This window comes from Zootoca vivipara, chromosome 3 (genome assembly GCF_963506605.1).
Source record: "Zootoca vivipara chromosome 3, rZooViv1.1, whole genome shotgun sequence".
In the NCBI taxonomy this organism is placed as follows: Eukaryota; Metazoa; Chordata; class Lepidosauria; order Squamata; family Lacertidae; genus Zootoca; species Zootoca vivipara.
In genome coordinates, this window is record NC_083278.1 from 41,751,179 (window position 1) to 41,770,159 (window position 18,981).

Consider the following 18,981-nt stretch of genomic DNA (forward strand, 5'->3'; position numbering starts at 1 on the left):
TGTCCGACTCTTCGTGGCCCCATGGACCATAGCACGCCAGGCACTCCTGTCTTGCACTGCCTCCCGCAGTTTGGTCAAACTCATGTTCGTAGCTTCGAGAACACTGTCCAACCATCTTGTCCTCTGTCATCCCCTTCTCCTAGTGCCCTCAATCTTTCCCAACATCAGGGTCTTTTCCAAGGATTCTTCTCTTTTCATGAGGTGGCCAAAGTATTGGAGCCTCAGCTTCACGATCTGTCCTTCCATTGAGCACTCAGGGCTGATTTTCTTAAGAATGGATAGGTTTGATCTTCTAGCAGTCCATGGGACTCTCAAGAGTCTCCTCCAACACCATAATTCAAAAGCATCAATTCTTCGGCGATCAGCCTTCTTTATGGTCCAGCTCTCACTTCCATACATCACTACTGGGAAAACCATAGCTTTAACTATACGGACCTTTGTCGGCAAAGTGATGTCTCTGCTTTTTAAGATGCTGTCTAGGTTTGTCATTGCTTTTCTCCCAAGAAGCAGGCGTCTTTTAATTTCGTGACTGCTGTCACCATCTGCAGTGATCAAGGAGCCCAAGAAAGTGGACCCGTCTAGAACGGATTAATGCACTTTCCATTACTTTCAATGGGAAAGTTCGCTTCAGTTTATGAACGCTTCAGTTTAAGTACTCCGCGGACCGTCTGGAACAGATTAATCCACTTTCCATTACTTTCAATGGGAAAGTTCACTTCAGTTTATGAACGCTTCAGTTTATGAACAGACTTCCGGAACCAATTGTGTTCATAAACCGAGGTACCACTGTATATAAAAAACTGAAATAAATGAAGTAACTGGTTTAAGTAATATTGACCATGAAGACTCTCTATGGATATGTACACTAGGTAATTTGTGTTTTGTGGCTCCCAGTTTCTTAAGTTCAATGCTGATATCTCTCTTCCCTTTCCTCACTATGTCCCATGGCCTTGCAAACCTCTGTAGGTACTTCTGCATATCTGACTTTGTGACTATCTAGATCAGGCTTCCTCAAACTCGGCCCTCCAGATGTTTTGGACTACAATTCCCATCACCCCTGACCACTGGTCCTGTTAGCTAGGGATCATGGGAGTTGTAGGCCAAAACATCTGGAGGGCCGTAGTTTGGGGATGCCTGATCTAGATCATTGTTGTGCTCCAAAATTTAAGGAATTGTGATTATACATTAATCTTGCAGCAGTTTGCGCTTTGAAATGGTTAAAACACCTGAAGTCTAATATTTGTGGTATACACATAGGATATGTAGGTATGTTGGGTATGTATTATATGTAATGTATCGTATTGTGTTTGTTAAGTTCTATGTAAATTGATGTATAATAAAGATTATTTTTTAAAAATCTGAATGTTTATCTAGCTGCAAGAGTGGATTCTCTATATAAGAACAGACCATATTTTGATGAATCACATGATTTGTGACATTAGCACATGCTCTGTATGTTTTTATCATGAGAAGAGAGTCATTGGTACAAGAAAGAAGAGTTCCTTCATGAGCTCCTGTAATATATGTGACACACACAAGGTGGCAGAATGAGCATAGGGCTACCTAAGTAAAAAGAATGGAAATGCCGCAAACGAAATGTTTTCCCCTTATTTTTGTTCATATTTCTCAAAAGCCAAGTGATTTCTAAATATGTAGAAAGGTGGATATGATTATTTAAGACTTCAGTCTTGCCAATCATCCCATCCTCTCCTAATAATTGGCAATTAAATGCAAATGTTCAGAGCTCACCGGCTACTTCTGGAAATTAATAACCCGGGCAACTACTCACACCCTCATTTTTATTGAAAACACGATTCTATCAACATATTGATTCTCTAAGTGAAGCTGAACTTTCCTCAGCTGAAGGACAGCTGCAAGAACATACCCCTCAATAACATTTCATTTTGCTTTATAGATTTATGGGCAAATTCACCCCTGATGTAAAACCAGAGGGTGTAACCCAAACAATCTTAATGGAGTTGTATTCGTTTACTTTGAGTATGAGTCTCACATTTATGATTAACTTTAATTCATCCATGTTGCAATCTACTTGTTTGGGCACAGCACAGTTGAGATTAAATCCATCCCTTGTCATGTCCAATAGAGTTACATTTTATGCAGCCAGCCCTGCTACTGGCCAGATGGACATCTAGCTAGAATGAACACAGTGCTCTCTGTCCTGCTGCAAGAATACATGCCAGGTTGATGCCCCCTCTTCTACTTTCCCTGTCTGTTTGTTTCAGTCTTTGAGTAGGAATGGGAGTTAAGGTGTGTCCAACTGCATGGATGTGTTGCACACACCGTTCAAACACTTCTTGCCCTCTAATGCTGTTGGGCCCCTTTCCCCAGAAGATCTCAGCCCCTTTCCTCTTCTACAACTGGTCATTTCAGTTAATAAGCCCATATATCTTTCATGCAAATGTTGGCAGTATATAATGTATCCATACATTACGTTTTCATCAAAATAAATTTTCTGAAGCAAAAGCTTCATGGGCTAGAGCCTCTGTTATTGTATGCATGAAATACTATCCTTGGGAAATATGTGTGTGTGTGTTGCAAAACAAAACAAAAAACAGGATGTCATATCCAACATGTCAGTAAAACTACAATTAACCTGTGCACACACTTTAGAAACCACAAATCGGCACTTTAATTCTTAGAACTATAGCCTGCCAGAATGATCAATTATTGCTATAGGGATGCCAACATATCCAACAATGTTAGTAAAAAGAGAGAACTTCTGGATACACACACTAGACACATTACCAATGCATGGCCTCAACCTCTTTGAGGATAGTACCTTAGCTTCAATAAGTTAAACCCTTCTGAACTTTCCACCCTCAAAACTCTATAACCACTACTTTGGAAACAGCATCATTTTTCTCAGAACAACTGATAAAGGTGGAAGCTGAAATGTTATGTTAAAGCCCAGATCTATTCTAAATATGTTGATGTTATGAAAGCATTGCAGGGTTCACAATGCCTTTGTGGGTGGCAGCAGGAAAGCCCTGCTACCTTGGCCTGTGTTGGGATGCTCATTAGATTGGAACACTGACCTGTGGAGGAGAGAAAACGTCTTGCTGCAGTTGGTTGCAGTAGTCAAGGAATATCAAGTCCAAACACAATGGTAATATATGGAGGTTATTATGCTACATTTTGTTTAGGCCACATGAGTGACAAATGGCCCCTGTCTTAAAGGCGAAAGGGTTTTTATCAAAGCTGGAAGCAACAGTAAAACTTTTATCCACTTACCGAGTCAGCCTTTGAAGGGCAAAATAACTCTCATTAGACAAAGAAAAGTTCTTTGATCACATTGAGTAGTCATTCCTTTCGTTTGCTCTTTCACTGATGGGATTTGGATAAAAATGCCTTAACTAGATATGATAAATGTACTGGGGTTCAGTGGCCAAGATCTTTACTCACTGCTCTGAATTCAAAGGCTTTCTCCATCTGAAATGTGAAATTATGTGCAGGCCTGACCCTACTCCTGCTAGAGAATATGTGGCTCATGGAATGTGCTCCTGAAAATATTAATGGCAAAAATGTCGGGTATGTGTTCCTGGAGCAGCGTCGCTACATGTCACCTGTTTCTGAGGGCATCTTGGAAATGCATTTACCTGTGCTAATGAGCAGGATGATTAAATTCCTGCTGACTGTCATTAGAAAGTAGATGCTGGGTTTTCCCTCCCCCTCCTTTTAGCAGTTCATCCTATGTACAGCCACACAACCACTTAGGTAGCATGTAAAATAAGGGTAAGTGTTCATCTAATGTATCTCTCCCATGGAGGATTCTTTGAAATGGATTCATATATGGATTCTGGTAGTTCTAACAAAATCAAGCTTTTTCTGCATTGGACTGCCCCTTGCGTCAAGTGTCTAAGCTGCTCGTGCTTTGCCAGTTTCCCCATCTTATTTTTTTAAAATCTTGGCTAATAATATGGAAAATTCTATGCAAAACATACATACATTATACAAGCAATACATATAAAAGTCTGCATCTTTCTGTACTGTACTTATGCAACATATCTCTGCCTCAATCTCTACTGTACATCACAGTTATTTGCATTCTTGTAGGTAATCTGTTTATGTACTGGGTTGAATATGTATATAATATGCATAGAATATTATACATATAACAGTACATATGAAATGCAAGAATTGTTCATATTTTAAGTGGAACTGTGGGAGGGAAGTGCTTCCAAGTTCACTGCCACAATGAGGACTATGAACAAGAGAGGCCATTTGGCACCAGACCCAGCTAGTACTGGAACAGAGTGGAGGTTTGTCCTGTGGGGATTCTCTGTTTTATACAAAGGCTTCCTGGATGCCTGCCTGCTGTAGCACTCTCTCTCCTGACCTGCTTGGCATTTGGTGTTTGATGTACACCAGTTGCTGAGAATCACAAGTGAGGAAGAGTGCTGTTGGACTCAGGGTCTCTTTGCAGGCTTCCTATGGACATGGTGGACAAGATGGGCCTTTGACTGGATTCAGCAGGCTCTTCTTATGCTCTTATGGGCATCACACTAAAAAAGGCCCAAAATTAAATAACATTTAAAGAAAACAATCTTTCCATATCAGTTTCTGATCAAGTTGTTTTAAACTGTTTTTAATATTGTGTTTTAATTTCAAAACCCACCTTAGGGTGATGGGAAATAAAGTAAGTAAGTAAGTTCTTATGAAAAATTGGCAACATTTTACAACAAAGTTCTCCTAAAAGACACCTTTTTTGCATGCAAATTTGCCCAATACACCTGTTTTTGAAAGCATTTTTTCTTAATTTTTAATGCACACTTGGCCCTTTCACACATTTTTGAAGTTGGAGAACTGCACTGCAACATTTGTAGAAGTATGAGCTTTGAAGGATAGCTGTGTTTCAGTTCACTTATTGTTTTGGGAAGTGAGAATTAGCATACTGAACCAAATTTCTCCCCCATCCCTACTTAACCTAGTTCTCTGGGAAAGGGTATGATACAAACGTTAAAATAAGTAAATATATTTGTCCAGCTGCATTAAAGAGTTAAGTAGAAAGATGTGAGCATTTCAAGTGTGACTCAATAATCACAACAAGCTCAGAGACCCGGGTAATGGGCATGAAATGAATACTGTATTTTCTCTAAGATTGTACTTGAAGTTCCTTAATTTAACTGACTATGGCAAGCAGTTTATTTTTAGATTATGGATTATTTCTCTTGATGTTTCCCACTCTTTTCTCACTGCATATGTACATGCTACAGAACAGGCTGGCAGAATTTTTCGTCTGGCTTGATTCCTATCTTAAAACACAAGCTTATTTGATTGGTGTGGTGTATCTTAAGACTCTTTAAAAGATAAAAATAAGTAAGCACTTCATCAGACTTCCTTGTTTGTTTTGCTTCAGAGAAGGGAAGAGAGGATAACTGTGGAAGATATTTCCAAGCCAAGAGGCAATGGCAGTTCTAATTGTTCATGTGAAACTGTGCACATTTGTTGACAATGCTGCATTAGTCTTTATCTGCAAACACATGTTTTCGTGAAATGCAGGTGAATGCAGTCAGGTAGATACTTCCAAGAGCTATCTTTTAATGTAAAGGGTTGGACCTGAAACAAAGCTAGAATAATCCAGCACTGCTTTGCTGTGCTCAGCATTTGTCATACTAATCCATTCCTTTCATTTTATGTGAAAGTCATGGGATGGGGAAAGCGTGTGTTTGGGCCAAGGAGAATGACATTGGATTGAATCTAGTCATCGCTGAGATGGTGAAAGAGACTAGAGGGGAAAGAGGCAATGTTACTGGGAGGTACTGAAATGCTATCTCTCCCTCTCTTTCCCAACTGGAGTATATTCTCCAGTGCTGCACAACAGCTACCTTGACATAAAGGGGTGTCATGAATTTACCACATATGTGATTTGTAAAAGCCACCAATTCATCCTTAAGACTGTGCAATGCACAAGTGTGGTATGGAATTTTGTTGGGGAGGAAGTGGAAATATGACCAGCAGGAGAGGGACTGTTATTGGTGACGTGGAGAAAGAAAAAAAGTGAAAAACAAATTCTGAAAAAAAATCAAGATCCCCTCTAGTTCCATTAGTACAGGGACTTCTGGACTGTCTGTCTGTCTGTCTAAAAAGTTCAGGAGAAGGTACATGTTATAACAGATTATGACAGATTTTACTTTGAGCAGCAATATGTGATGCATGCATTATGAGTAAATTACTGTGAAAATATAGTATAAGCCTTTACAGTTTTTGAATGAGCCAGTCACACTTTGTTTTAGTATTGATAAACCAGATGCTTTGAAACATGGTCCAGAAACCTGAACCTCTAACCACCAGGAAAATATCTCACCATTTCTAATACTTGCTCAATGTTGGGCGGGAAAAAAAACCCTTCAACCAAATCCAAATTAATCTGCTCTTTTCCACCCTATTTCCTGCCCCTTTGGAAAAAAACAGCAACATTTGGAATACACTCCCCCCCCAATCTAATTTTCCGTTTTCTGTAAGATGGTCTGATGTAGAATGGCTTTGTAGAATTTGGATTTTCAGCAGCCAATGTGGCTTCACCGGCATAATCTCATTGGCCCCAATGCAGTGGTGAAATGAAATGAATTTCTCCCCCTCTCAAGTTAGGATGCAGCAGCAGAGCCCAGCTCACCCTCCTGTATTTGCTACTGGAGAGTTTAGCCCTGCATCCTGCCCTATAGTTTGTTGAGCATCATTTATAGTCCACAGCAGGGGCAGAGAACCTTTCTCAGACTGAGGGCCCCATTCATATGTATTTCTAAGAACGAGCTAGCCTTACATCACAATAACATATTTATCTCGGAATACAATTTGTAAATCGTTTGAATCGTGAAACTTCAGGGGTTTTTTGTGTGTATTAATGCAGATCAAATATGGAAATGAATGCACCCCGGGAAATATTTCTACTGAAGCACAGATAATATGGTGAATGTTGTAATATTAATCCTGATTAGAGCCAATTTCTGATACAGATAGGAACAAACATGCTGTCCGGATTTTCTTTTTCTATTCAGACCTATGTTCCTCCTTCAGCTCTGATCGAGGAGGTCAGAATGAAGGGCAATATTTGCAATCGATGGGTGGATTGCATTGCCTGGTGCTATTCCCACTGAAGGATGCTGGAGTGGTGCTTTGTGGATCACACTCTGTCCACAACATTCTCTCAAATCCTAACTCATGTGCCTTGAAATAAATCATCTACGGTAAGGGTGGAGCTTTTAAAGCTATTTTTACAGCCCATCTTCTTATGCAATCTCCTCACACCCTATCTTTTAATACCTTAAATGAAATTTCTCCTCAGCAAAGGCAACAACGGAACTAAATAGTGCAGGATGAGCAAGTGACTGATATGCCAGAATAACAAAAACAAGAGCATTAGGAGAAGTGAATGGCTGAGAGATCTGCAGCATAGCTGCCAAGTTATCCCCTTTTTTAAGGGATATTCCATTATGCTGAATAGGCTTCCTCGCGAGAAAAGGGAAAACTTGGCAGCTATGATCTGCAGATATCTGCTCTGTGATTAATGGTGGACAAAGGGAGAGACCAGGGTGATGTCCGTTTGGAACACAGAGAGAGGCAATTTTCTGTGATCCCTCCTCCCCCTGCAGTCCCCCTAAATTTGACCCAGAGGTCTGAGGCAACTTCTAGAGCAGACTTCAGGGTGCACAGGCAAATTGCTGGAGAGAGAGAGAGAGAGAGAGAGAGAGAGAGAGAGAGGGAGAGAATGACCTCTTCCTCTGTTCTGCTGATGGGTACCTCCCATCAACTGAATGCCAGTTAACTAGGGACTGACTTTCATGGCCTCAGACTGTGAAGTGGTTTATACCTATGTACAATAAGTAAGTAAGTAGATAGATAGATAAATAAATCCAGTGTGCATTAAAAAGCCCTATGTAGTCTTTTGAAATGATTCTACCAGAATATGGATCATTTGTTGCTGTTGTGGGCATCCGCCTGTCTTGAGAAACAATGGAGTGCACCTCTGAGGGTGAAGTCAAACTGCTGGAGAATCACAGTGCCTGCTGTGGCTGTAGAGACTTATAACTTGCAATTGCTGCCTCCCATGTTTTTGCTGCAATAGCAGCAGCTGTTTAATAAGGGTGCTGAGTTATTTAATTATTAAATAAATAAATTTATATACTGTCCTTCAAGAGATCCCAGTGCAGTTCACAGAATAAAATACAACAACAACAACAACAACAACCCTTTATCGGGAAGTCCCAATGTGGGTTACAGAGTTAAAACAGATTACAGTCATGGGAATAGGCTGGCCCCTGAAAATACACATCTTAGGTGTCAGGCAGTAAAGAGTTGCATTTTTAGCATTTGTCGGAAGCTGTATAGTGAAGAAGCTAGATGAACCTCTGTGGGGAGGGAATTCCACAACTTAGGTGGTGCCACAGATAAAGCCCTTTTCTGGGCCACCCCTCACAACAGAAGTTGTGGAACTACCAAGAGAGCCCCTTTTGCTGATCTTAACACCTGAGAGGGGCGGGTGTGTGTGTGTTTGTGACTCTTCAATATTTGGGGGCTAACTTGTTTAGGGCTTTAAATGCTAGTGCAGCCCAGAAATGAACTAGCAGCCAATTATAATAATAATAGTGCAGCTCCCAGGAATCGTTGAGGTGGGGAAGGAATGTACTTTAAATGCATGGCGTGCACCCAGTGTAACACAACTACCTGTCTGAAATCTTTCTTTAATATTTTTTAGCAGATGGGTGTGTTGTCAGAGAATCCCTCCATATTGGGGGGAGGAGGATCTCCCACTGATCTCAGTTTGCCTGACTAGCATGAAAACTGTATAAATGGCACACTTAGCACTGGAGTTCATCTGCATGAACTAGGCAACAGCAATATAATTTATATTCTAATCCACAAAGTCTCACGTCACGTTGGCATAGTGTCAACCCTTGGTGTGAAACGGCTTGCAACTTGCTCTCTTCCGTCTGGGCCTCATTACCCAGCCTCTTCTAAATAACCAGCATCTTAGCCTGCACATTAAGACATAGAAAGTCACTGACTGTGAATCAGAACTGATGTGACTGTTGCTTTGTGTAAGGCTTTAGATGTTTTCCTAAAGGGATTACCACTCAGCCATTAAACAGTGTTAGAAATGCTGATGTCACTCAGCAAGTTAAGGAGAATACATATCCTTACAATCCCAAAGAAATAAAAGCACACCATTTATTTGGATCCATTTTTAGCTTTCTCTTCTTGTTAGGGGTGTGTGTGTGGGGGGGAAAACACCAGTTGCTCCAACAAGGAAGAAGTAAAGACTGGAACTTTCTTTCTTTCTTTCTTTTAAAAGCAATGAGTTCACTGAAACTTCAATATACTTTTCCTGATTGTTACTGCAAAAAACCGCTTTTGCAAAAAGCAACTGCATGGGTACGGATTGGTGCTATTCTTTAAAAATCCTGACCAAGCAAGAGCCTTGGTCAACTATAGCATTCCCCAATGGATTGAACTCTTGCCCTTCACTCTATTATCTCCCCCTGCCTGCTGCAGTAAGCATGATTTCAGGTGTGTTGGTCAGCACAACAGAAAGGAGGAGGTGAAAACAGGCTGTAGAATAAACAACAGCTGATCTCTCTCTTAATAAGAGAATGTAAAGAAGCCAATTTCTAGGTTGCAGCAGACAAACCTAGGTATGACACATCAAACCAAAATGTCTGGGTCTGTTGGAAATGCAACACCAGAGATCAGCCAGTTTGTGACTTGAGGGTTAGTTCTGTTATCAGTAAGTCAGCTAACCAAGAGAGGTGGTGGTGGTGGAGCTGTTGCCAGGCAGAGTGGCCTGATGTTTGCTGCTGTACTATGTGCCCTGATTGGCTGTGCAGTTCTGAGGGAGCGACTCCTCTGTATTTTTAGTTGAATGCCTACTTGCTATGTTCAAGGCCTCAAGACAAAACCTCTCTGTTTATTTCTTCTCAGATTGTACACCGCTTTTGTTTAGTTTCCTCAGAAAAATGTTACTGGGATTTCTTTTCTCTCTTGACTTTACATTATTTAAGCACTTTTGCAAACATGGAGTTCTAGTTGCTGCATACTGCTTACCTGAGAAATAGTTTCTCTGAACTCCTAAGGTGGACAGATATAGAAGATTCCAGCGTCCTCCGTAGGAATGTCTACTGGACCTGGATATATGGTCTTTGTAGCACTGCATTCCCTTCTGATCTAGTCTTCTGCACAGGACTATATAGATGGCCCAGTGAGCACTGACTAGCCTCCTAGTTTACCTTCTCAATGGCTGCTAAATATGCATGAAACACTTCTAAGGAACATTCTTCCCTGTAAGCGAATGGGGTCATTTCCAGAGAGAGTAAATGATATTGCAAATGGGAATGGGATTTGGCTCACCAATCTGAACTCATGTAGAAGTGATTGTGGTGATCACGCACAAAATGGGATAGAATTCATTAGACAGTCTTTCTATACAGTCTATGGTTGTATATAAAAGTGTGACTTGGCTCTGTTTATGGAAAGAAAGAGAGATTTATGCATTTATGTAGCTGACAGAATCCAGTGATGTGCCAATTTCTTTTCTTCTTCATCGTTTCAATTGCCACAAGTGCAGTTTCTTTTTAATTCCATAGGATAGCTTGAAAATGGGGGTAATACACCCAAGGTAACACGAGTACCATTATTTTAATTATGTTTAACTACAAACGAGTGCAATCATGCTCTAATGGGAAGCATTCAAGTATCTCCTCAATAAGAGATTTAGAGACAGTAGATGTGATCATAGTCTTCTGTGAAGCGTTCCACCACTGAACATAAGGAAAACCGCAAAAAAGCTCAGTCCCCTTTCAATTAAATAGTCAATGAATATGTTAACTTATAAATATCATTTATTTACCACAGAGTTGATTGCACCTGAAGAGAATTTCCACAGTGCAGCCAATGCTTTCCTACTTTTTAAGCTTTTCCTCAAAACGTCAATAACACTATTAGAATAATGCAACTTTAAATTGTAGTTTCTTATTGCCACAGAACTCTAATGCAGCTCTTGAAGGGATTTAATGGGGTGTTGTGTTAAACAGCTAATGAAACGAGTGAAAATGACTCTATACATTGCATACATATGCATGAGAAGCGTATTCCCTCACACTCTGTGCCTTAGCACAGAATTTCCTGAGCACACAATTCATTCTTAAAACAAGTGTGGAACTTAACTTTAAAGGGCTTCCTAGATTGCCCCAAGAATCTTAACCAGAATAATACCTTTGGCAAATTAAACAATTGATAGATTTTTATGCTATGTGTTGGTTTTTGTTTTGTTTGGTTACTATGTTATGTATTTCTGTGTTTTTATATTGTAAACTGCCCTGTGATCCTTGGCTGAAGGATGGTATGTAATAAGTAAAAGCTAAATAAAACCTCATAATATGTGTCATTCATTCCAATATAACACTTCAAACTAAGCATAGTATTTGATATTCTGCCCACTTATGTTTCTGGCCCCACGCAGCACTGGTATATGATGCCCCCTAAAATGGTTGCCCAGAAGGAAATGTGGCCCTCAGGCTTAAAAGGGCTCCCCATCCCTGTTTTACATTGCCTTGGTAAGTTTGTGAGTGAATATGATCTTATGCAGTTGCCGTAACTCACATTCCCCCTTCACCATTTAATATGCCTGTGTGCTTGGAGACAAGCACAGATTTCACCTACTCCTTATGTGAAACCGTGATAAGGTATGAGTCTCTTAAGAGTAGCATCACTGATTTGGAAACATGGGCTTGTGGAAGAGCTGAGGGGATGGGTGACAGTCAAGACCTTATCAGGATTACACAGCAACCTCCTGAAATACATTCAGCTCAACTCCAGCTGCCATAAAATACTCAACCTACATTTTGACATGCAGTATAGGTTATTCATTGTGGCCCTCAATAATGGAATCATATGAAATTTGTAATGCTAGAGAAGACATAAGAAACACTGATTTTGTGCAATTTTTTGAGTGGGTTTTTGTTCACGCTTCTTCATCCAGAAAGCCTTCTGAAACCCACCCCCCTCCCTTTCCAGTAGCAGGAGATTGAGAAATGAGAAAAAATATTTCAGTGCTTGCTAACCATGACTGCCAGTCATTGTAATGTGTTGTTGTCTTGTGATTGGCACCCCACTACTTCCTTCCTTAGTTGAAAAGGATTTTGGCTGCCTCATTCCTGAGGGCACCACAGGGTCACTTTAAGAGTCAGGCACATGATAACTGTAGAGTCAGAATTCCTATACTTGGAGAAAAGCAACAACACCAAACCTTTTCAGATAAATGAAGCAGTTGCCTGTAATGAAGATGTCTGTTTCCACACCACCCCGCACAAACTTTTTTGGTTTCAAACACTCCCAAAAGCATTGGGGGAGCCTACTAACATTTTACAGACCTTGGGAATTCATTTTGTCTTCATATGTTCTTCATTCCCTAGGCATAGCATGGAGCTCTATAAATTAAATGTCTGTTTCTGTAAGCAGCCTCTTGTGCGGATGGAGGTTTGATTAGCATGTGTGTATCCCGCTGACGTCTGTCCGCTCCCCCAGCCACTTTGACAAACCCAGCCACCGAGTGGCATAGGCTTCACCGTCATTAACATTCTTTAGCTCTCCAGGAAATATACATGAAAGGCTAGCGTTTCCATTAGGCGAGGCAATGCTTGCAGGAAATAAAGACTGACATATTCTCACTGGTAACTGAAGCAATCCAATGTCCTCCAAACAGAAAGTCATTTAATGAGGGAAGGCATGACCTGGCTTTAGACAGCTAATGACTGCTCTGTGTACAGAATATCTCCCAATGGAGCAAAAGTTTATTGGTATGAAAAACAATCCTCTAGGTTGTGTGTATATGTTGTTTTTTTAAGGGTTATTTTGGTGCTTCTCATAATCATGCTTTCATACTTCAGAACCAGAATATTGTTTGTAAAAGTAATTGAAAAAAAATGGCTGCCCACAAAGTGCTATTATTTTACAAAAACACAAAAGCATTAAAAAATAAACAAGCCCAGCACAATGGTCTTGTACATTGATCACATTTTAACTTCAGTATTGTGTGCTAATATATTGTTGTTTCTCTACCAGATTTGAAAAATGACAGTTATTTGTACTCCTGACAACCCTTCCTTCCTTCCTTCCTTCCTTCCTTCCTTCCTTCCTTCCTTCCTTCCTTCCTCTCCTCCCCAAATGGCCTGAGTATGTTAGTAATTGTTTTGATTGTTAGTGGTCTTATTGTTTAATTGCCATTTGTTGTGTTTTAAGTTATTGAGCAGTGGAAAGATAGAAGTGTTTAAATAAATGTATGTGGGTATCTATCTATCTACTGCCTGAAACCTACTCTACCCCAACTGAAAGCAGTTCTGGATTTCAGTCTTTCTCAGCCTTACTTGGAATTGTGGGGATTGAAACTGGAACCTCTTGTGTACAAAAGGTGTCCTTTAAATGTTATTACCTCAAATGCTTTTGAAGAAACAAAGTCATACTGTATTTGGAAGTGCTCTTGTGTGAACTGATGGAGTCTCAAGCCATATTTGGATATTTTCCTTCACATAATTACAGTGGTATGATGGCGGCAGCGGGGGTGGTGGAGGCATGTTTCCTGGCTCCACAGGGGTGGCATGTCCCATTTTGTCAGCTGAGGTGAAATGGGCATGTACTACTTCCTGCCCTCCTGCCACACTGCAGCCCCCACTTACGCTGCATGCCGGAACACCCCCTCACCAAACTTGGCAAGAGGGGAACGCTCCACAAGGCTTTGATGCTCCAGGGGTGCAGAAAACAAGCAGCAATCCTGTGTGCTGGAATGCCCCATGGCGAGAGGGGGCTTTCTGCTGGCAGCAGAAGCAGTGGGGCAGGTGGGAAGCTGCCTCTTGTTCTTTCGCTGCTTGAGGCAGCTGCTTCACCTCACCTCATGGGCCAGCTCTGTGGCCTCACCTCCTCTGCCACATGCTTGTTGGCCAGTCCATCCGCCTCTCGCTTGTGTGATGGGGCTTTACTTCTGAGAAAATGTGCATGGGCGGGGGGATGAGATAGAAAATAGCACAGGGCTCCTGCATCTGTAATAGTTGTGTGGAAGGGGGAAGTTGAATGGGTGTAGCTTGCCATGTTGGCTACACCAGCTGAAATTCTGTCTTCAACACAAATATTAAATTTAGTGCCTGGTCTTTTTTACATCTGGCCACTAGTCCTTGGGATGTAACATCTCCCGTATGTATTCAAGCTAAAAAAATGCAGTACACTAGTAGAAGCAATGATGGGTTTGCCAAGTGCTCTGTTCAAGTGTTGCAGGTTTAACCTTTTTTGGTGTTTTTTTTTGGGGGGGGGGGTAACTTGAAGTCCTACAACTACCTGCAGTCAGCTTGAATTTGACCCATCTTACATGTAACTGAGAAATCCCTTTGGTTTTCAGTAGAGGACTATATTTGCTTGGAAGATTTTGACACTTATTTTGGAAAAAACCTTTACAATATATAGTTCCAACATGGTGTATCTAATTCCTGGTTTGGCAGCTTGCTCCCCTTTGCTAGGTCTTTAATCTGCTCTGTGTGAGTGAACTGTGTTTTACAGATCAAGTGAATTAATGCACTAAGTTCTCTGGTGGTAGATTTCAATGCCTTCATGTACAGAGAACTTGCTCGTAAAGTGTGGCACATAAAGGAAATGTATAACAGACCTCCATAAAGTTAAATCTCCTAGTACAAGTAAACTCTTATCAATGGTAGCTTTAAAGAGCCATCTCTAGAAGCTGGACTGGATTGAAACTTCAGAATAACTCTTATGTTCTAAGATTTACAGTCCATTAGGAGATCTATTTAATATTTCCTTTCCTTGGCGCCTAATGGCCCTTAAAAAAAATGTGAATGCCTATTAACCACAAAAGTGACTCACAGCACTTTAAAAAGTGGATGATTCCATGCAGTGGGACATTGACAACTCCTGATTCTGCTTCTCTTATATAATGCCCCTTTGAAGTAGTGTTCTAGCGATTTGTATGTTCACAAAGGAAACCATCACTGACATCTTGTTTGAGATAGACATACCGGTACTTGTTTAGGGCATGGTTGGGGAAACTTTGGCCTTCCTTTTGTTTGTTTGTGAAGCATAACAACTACATTAGCAATCTGGCCCACTATCTTGCATCTTCCATCCACAGTCATTGTGGGGCAAGGAAATGGTGGGGAATATTCAGGTAAAATTCTGCAAAGTGACCTTCTTGGGGGCATAGCTGTCAAGTTTTCCCTTTTCTTGTGAGGAAGCCTATTCAGCATAAGGGAATTTCCCTTAAGAAAGGGAGAACTTGACAGTTATGCTTGGGGTGCGGGGAGAAAAAAGGAAGGCCAGACATTTTCTCTTAGGAGTATCTTCCTGGAAATGTTGACTCAGCTTTAGTAGTACCAGAGAGGAGAGCGCAGCAGATGCTTCTTAGGTTGCAGTGCATCACAGTCGGTTTTCCGGCAGTCTTGGCTAGCGAAAAAGTGGGGGAGTCCTCTGCTTCAAGCCAGTTGAATGCCCTGAAATAGGGTGTTGTAGGGATGGGGCCTCAGAAACCCTCAGGCCTCTCTGCTGTGCCAGCCCTGGAAGTGAGGCACAGCTTCTGGGGCTATGCACGTGATGGTGGTTCTGTCACTCCAGTTTTCCACAACTGCTGTTAGCCTGCCAAGGTATGCACACCTTCACATGGGTAAGGTGCATGGATTACAGTGAGACTTGCATTTGAGTTAGCCATGCAGTGAAATTGGGCTGTCTTGTCACTACACTGCATTGGCTTCTTAGTGGCCCAGGAAAATCATAAAACCAACTTCTGTCAGTAATGGGGCCATTGCATTGTTTGACTTTTTGCCATTACTTTCATTTTTTTTACAGCTGCAATGTGGCCTGTAAAGAAGGAAAATTAGGCTGTAACAACAACTTGGATGAATCATTATGTAGCAATAAGTTGTAACACTCCTATTATGGCTCCTTTCGTTTGCTGGGTAAAATATTGTTGCCGAAAACCTAATTTCCAAATGCATACACTTCCATTATTACCACATTGGTTTGGTTTATTTCAAACAACTTCCCTATTAAAAAATACCATTTTGCTAGATCAGACTTTGGCAGAAGTTTTGAACTCCCAAGTTTGAACTGAGACTAATAAAATGAGCCTTCTCATTTGTTTGCTTGTGTCTGTGACTATGCATATTGTGTTTTTGTTGGATCTAAATGATGTTAGATTGAGGCTTTCAATACAGTATTGGCTGAAATTCCAGCTAACTGTAATACAGAGACTGGAGTTATTCTTTTCTAAGAACTGAGGAAATAACTCAAATTGTTGCCACCCTTCTTTCATAAGTGAGTTCCGACTGACTCTTGTCTATCTGTATTTGTGAAGCCCTGAAAACATAACGAAGCTATTTCATTAAAATGCATCATTTGAGACTGAAGAGATGTCTGAATCTCTTTGAAAAATGTCCCTTTTGAACATTAAGAGGACAACAGGAAGAAATCCTTCAAGATTTCAATAGAAAGAAGATGCTTGATCCTGAAGGATCAATGTTATACATAGGGTGGATGCAAGGTATTTTTTCCAAGTTCATTAGTGATTTGGAAAGATGATATTGTTATAGACACATCTGAGGTTGTTAAGAAATGGCTTGCATTTATGTATGGTTTGTAAGAAGAATAGGAATACATGGATGTGTTTACTTTGTGCACGCCGTAAATAAAAAAAAAGTAAAGTAAAAGAGAAGGAGAAGCTCAGCTGGTGGTAGTTGCTTTGACCTGTTTTTGAAAACATCTGGAGATGCTTCACATTTTCTTCTTTAAAGTATAAGATGAAGGCAGGATCATTGTGATGACTCAAAGAGCTGCCTGCCTTCTCCGGAGTACAAGGAGGAACATGCCTTTTCTTTCTTTTCCTTTCTTTTTACAAATAGCAACTTGAAAACATTTGTAGCTATTAAATGCTCTGGAAGCATCTGTCTCCATCCTGCCAACAATGATGACTGGGGAGAGTGGTATCTACAGCAGTTTGATATATGCCCTTCCAAACTCTTATTGGCTTGTTAATAAAATATTCTGTGCTGCGCACTGATATCTCAAGTAGAGGAATTTCTCCGCTTTTCTCTTTCTTTTCTTAGGGGCTGGATTTGGCCAATTACAAGTTGCTGCTGGGAAGCCCGCAAACAGGACATGAGTGCAATAGGTCACTCCTGAAAAGTGACTAGAAACTACAACGTAAGTCTTTCATGCTTCCATTAAGTTTATGATGGTCACTTGAAATTTCTGTTCGTTTTGGCAACCTGCGTATTGGCTGCAAGCTGTATGCAGTCACTTCCAGCGACAGGGTTTAGCTTTTTTGCCTGCCATTCAAAAACTATGTTTTTGGTCGAGAACATAAGAATCTTCTGGATCAGGTTAAAGGCACATTTAGTACATCATTCTGTTCTCATAGTAGCCAACGGGTTGCTGATGGGAAATCCATTAGCTGAGAGCTTGCAAAGTTCTGTGGAGTCTTTTGGACAGCTCTGTTTGATTTGTGAGTACGCATCCATCTTGTGTACTATGAGAGAAGCCCAGAAGGCCTCAGATTGTACAACTTGGTTGACCTTGCATGTGAAAAATGCACAGTTGTGCAAGATTACATAAATTGGGTTCATGCGCGTACACGCCTGTATTTGTTAAATTTCATTTGTTCATTTCACACATTTTTTATTATTTTATTGTTTGTTAAATTTCTATACCACCCTGCATCTGAGGATCACACAGTGGGTTATAATATAAAAACACAAAAATACATAACATATTAACAAACAAAAACAACCCCCACTGAGCTTAAAAGGCCATAGATTGTTTAATTAGCCAAAGGCCTTGGAAAAGAGGAGTGTTTTTGCCTGGCACATAACGATACGTAACAAAGGTGCCAGGTGGGCCTCCACAAGTGGGGAGCCACCACAGAAAAGGCCCATTTCCAAGTTGCCACCCTCCTGACCTCTCATGGAGGAGGTACATGAAGAAGTGCCTCAGATGATGGGTCTGGGTAGGTTTATGTCATGGTTTTCACCCCCACTACCATACACACAAAGGGAATTACCCGCCTGGTAAGAATTGAGCGAAAAATTCACTTCTTCTTCTTCTTCTTCTTCTTCTTCTTCTTCTTCTTCTTCTTCTTCTTCTTCTTCTTCTTCTTCTTCTTCTTCTTCTTCTTCTTTTACAAATGAATTCCAGAAAAGCAGTAGAAAAGCAGGACCTGATTTCTTTCTGCAGGGCCTGTAAAACAGAGTTGTTCCACCTGGCATTTGGCCTGGAGCCAACCTTATCCCCTCCCCCATTTACCTTTTCCTTTCCCCTTTTGTATGAGGCTGCATTTTTATTTTATTTAATTTTTTAATTTTAATTGTATTTAGTTTTGTTGTTGAACTGTATTTTAACTAGTTGTTTTATATTTGGTGTTAGCCACTCTGAGCCTGGCCTTGGCTGGGAAGGGCGGGGTATAAATAAATTATTATTATTATTATTATTATTATTATTATTATTATTATTATTATTTTATTAGAACACAGATCAAGACCAAGTATGTTCTGCAAAAGAGAATTTGACTTTGCAGAAAACAAATGGGAAGCCAAAGTTTTTTTGTGACTTTGAAGCTTTCTGTCTGCCAGTGGGGTGGTAGGGACAGGACTCATTTACAATTCAAATGTGGCTTGGTTAATAAAGGATAATTTGGAGCTGGATGTGCATCAAATATGTCCTCTGGGTTGTAAAGATGGGACCACCCAGGCTTCAGCTAATATTAGTGTTTACATAATGTTAGAAGGAAGCTACTCTCCAATTAAAAACCCACTGTCTAACTAGATGCTAACTGGTTATATACCCTGTAGTCTAAATGTTAATAGCTTTGACCTCGTTCAGCTTTATCTTAATCTGCTTGACAGAGCAAGTGAACTCTTGGTTACACTATCCATGACAATTCCTTTTCCTCTCGCAGCATTTTTCTAACAGTGACAGAGCCAC

The 18,981-nt window shown here is 40.6% G+C and overlaps 1 long non-coding RNA gene across 2 annotated transcripts in view; it reads left to right on the forward strand.

The window, feature by feature from the left end:
• LOC132591889 (uncharacterized) overlaps positions 1 to 18,981 on the forward strand; it is a 262,553-nt gene that overhangs the window by 39,932 nt on the left and 203,640 nt on the right. For both annotated transcript variants that reach the window (XR_009557329.1, XR_009557328.1), the window contains exon 2: positions 17,109 to 17,205. This is a non-coding gene — a long non-coding RNA (uncharacterized LOC132591889). The remainder of the gene's footprint in view (positions 1 to 17,108; positions 17,206 to 18,981) is intronic.